The sequence below is a fragment of the Eubalaena glacialis genome, chromosome 5 (genome assembly GCF_028564815.1).
Source record: "Eubalaena glacialis isolate mEubGla1 chromosome 5, mEubGla1.1.hap2.+ XY, whole genome shotgun sequence".
Classification (NCBI taxonomy): Eukaryota; Metazoa; Chordata; class Mammalia; order Artiodactyla; family Balaenidae; genus Eubalaena; species Eubalaena glacialis.
In genome coordinates this window covers 125,097,104-125,100,435 of record NC_083720.1, presented here as the reverse complement: position 1 = coordinate 125,100,435, position 3,332 = coordinate 125,097,104, and positions in this window count along the sequence as shown.

Sequence of the window (3,332 nt, the reverse complement as noted above, 5' to 3'; positions counted from 1 at the left end):
AATTTCACTGATTTCACTAAGCTCTAAATCTTTTTTATTTAATCTACCATCTTCTTTATTTTCCAAGCATTGTTTTGCTTACCAATGTGTGTGTGTCCTATTGTTTTATTAATTTTTATTGGAGTATAATTGCTTTACAATGTTGTGTTAGCTCGTGCTGTACAGCATAGTGAATCAGTTATACGTATACAGATATCCCTTCATATATACACTACTATGTATAAAATAGGTAACTAATGGGAACCTACTGTATAGCACAGGGAACTCTACTCAATGCTCTGTGGTGACCTAAATGGGAAGGAAATCTAAAAAATAAGCTTTAAATCTTAACTAGATTGATTCAGCTAGTCATACATGCCATGACAGCTCTCAAGTCTCCTGAGTTTCTCCTTCCAAGGTGGGGAATGATCATAATGTAATCAGTATAATGAATTAATTTTGATGGTGATCATGTCTAAGTCCACTCTCACCAAATTGTAGCAGTGAGTTGGAGAGGTCAGATGTCCTTGGAGAAGGACCATAAATATATTACACATTCCTTCTCATGCACAAGCAGACCGATCTCACTCTAAGAGTGAGATCAAGAAGATAGCATAGTTGAAAAGGGAACCCTCCTACACTGTTGGTGGAAATGTTAATTGGTGCAGCCACTATGCAAAACAGTCTGGAGGTTCCTTAAAAAACTAAAAATAGAACTACCATATGATCCAGCAATTCCACTCCTGGACATATATCCAGAAAAGTCGGGAAAAAAAAGTTACATGCACCCCAATGTTCATAGCAGCACTATTTACAATAGCCAAGACATGGAAGTAACCTAATGTCCAACGACAGATGAATGGATAAAGAAGATGTGGCACATATAGACAATGGAATATGACTCAGCCATAAAAAAGAATGAACTAATGCCATCTGCAGCAACATGGATGGACCTAGAGATGATCACACTAAGTGAAGTAAATCAGACAGAGAAAGACAAATATCATATGATATCACTTATACGTGGAATCTAAAACAAAAAATACAAATCAACTTAGTTGCAAAACAGAAACAGATTCACAGACATAGAAGACAAATTTATGGTTACCAAAGGGGAAAGGGGAGGGGGAATAAATTAGGAGTCTGGGATTAATAGATACATACCACTATATATAAAATAGATAAACAAGACGGATTTACTGTATAGCCCATGGAACCATATTGAATAATAACCTATAATGGAAAAGACTCTGAAGCTGTACACCTGAAACTAACACCATATTGTAAATCAACTATAGTTAAGTAAATTTAAAAAAAGAAGAAGAATGTAGCATAGGTGAATCTATCACAAAAGCAGCTTGTTTAGCTTGTTGAACGTCTTAGGCAGTTTCTACAGTGCTTGGCAGAACAGACACTAATTTAAGTCATGGTAACTACCTTGTTCAAATCATGATGGCTAACAGTTATTCCCATGGGTCTTTTCTCCTGGGCCACAGAGGATTAATAGAAAGCATTAGTGGAGATTCTGCTCCCATTGTTTCCTAATGAGAGGTGAGATTTCCTGTGTTCTTCCCCAATCTGACACTGCCTGATATTTACTCCAAAGGAAGGTCTTAGCAATTTTCAGGGCTCCCACTTTGCGTGTCTAATTAAAAATCCATAAAGGGCAGACTTCTCTGCCTCTTAAAAGACATTTGGCTTTAAGCTGGTAGTGACAAGGAACTTCATCACATCCACTGTAATTACAGATTCAGATAAAAGGAGGCACTGGGTAGTTCCTACTTTCTTATTTCTCCAGCTTCAGCTTCATCATGATTCTGGTGCTGCCTACCATAACATTTTCATTTGCTCCAAACTTCAATTTTCATACCTTAATATTGCCCTTCCATTCCCCTGATGATATTATGGTACATTTTGCATCATCGTTAGATAATCCCCCAGAGGTTTTCCACTGTCCTCTGCCGCTCAACATAAACTATATCATACAATCTTGGACCTCCTAACAGGGGTCAATTGATGATTTCTTGACCCTCAAGTTAGTTGTCCTTTTCTACCACAACCCTAATGATGAATTAAAATAACTTCCCTATGCTAAATCCTCCTTATTTCCCTATTTCAGCATCCTTAGCCCTAAACTCATCCAGGCTGGGATAATTGGAACAGATCTGATAGATTAACTTAGGTGAGGCCGACACAGGAGCCTGAATAGTTTTCCCTGCTCCCAACTATTGTTTATGTGCCACCAAACCCTCTGTAGGGAATCTGTCAAAATTCTTGCTTCTTTACTCCCCTTCACCCTTTGTTTTTTAAAAACAATCATATAAATAGTTCTACCTGATTCAATGGTTATTTCCTTTGTTCTGGTTAATATCTTCACCCCAGCCCGTTAGCTTAATTTTGCATAGCTTAAATTTTCTTTTCATTGGTAAACCCCGTTACTAGTAGCTGTGAGAACAAATTTGCCTTGGCATTCTGTGTATTTCCTTGTCCTTCCATTAAAAAAAACTATATGGGGAATCCATACATGAGGGGTTCCCGCTAAGGACAGTGTCTAACTTAGTTTCAGGAAAGTGCAACACAAATCATCATAAAACCTGTCAGGGTTGCCACTGTCCATAACATTTTTAATGCTTCCGCAGAAGTAATCCATTTCACTGTTAGTGAAAGGAGTATACAGTTTTCCTTCTCAGTATAAACTTGCTGCATTCCAGACTTCACACACTCCAAAAGAGGGCTGGATATTTTATTTGGGTCCTCCATGGATCAAACCCCAAACACTGTAACAAATTATTGATTAACAGTCATACCAAACAACTCTTTCCATTAAGCAGTTTCTAAAATCAACAGTGCCTTTGCTGTTTAGTCTGAGAATCCAAGAAAAGCAGAGATTCCTCAGTACTGCTCAAAAGTATAACCAAACTCCATTACACCATAGCCTCTTTCTTCCATGTAGGTGTATCTGATAAGGCCTGGTAGAAGCACACAATTTAGTTCAGAGACCTAAGTAGGTCCCACTTTCTCCTTGAAGCCAGAATTCTAATCTTAGGATCTAACCACCATTTAGCCAGCCACAAAGAAGAAAGCCAATAAAATGAGAAAGATAGAAGGCCAATCTTCCCTGAGGCACAGGACTGGTTTATTGTATCTGCTAGTTATATGCCAATAAATTCGTGGAAGAGAGGAGAGGAAATCATATGCACATGGAATTTTAATAGACAGTGATCCTGCTTCCAATAAATGCAGTTCAACCAGCTTCTCAGGTTCTGACCAAACAGGTGAGCATTCTGCTCTCTTGGAGGAAAACATGGATAGAAGTGGGCCAACAGGCAGCATGGAGACCAGCAGAAGGGTTC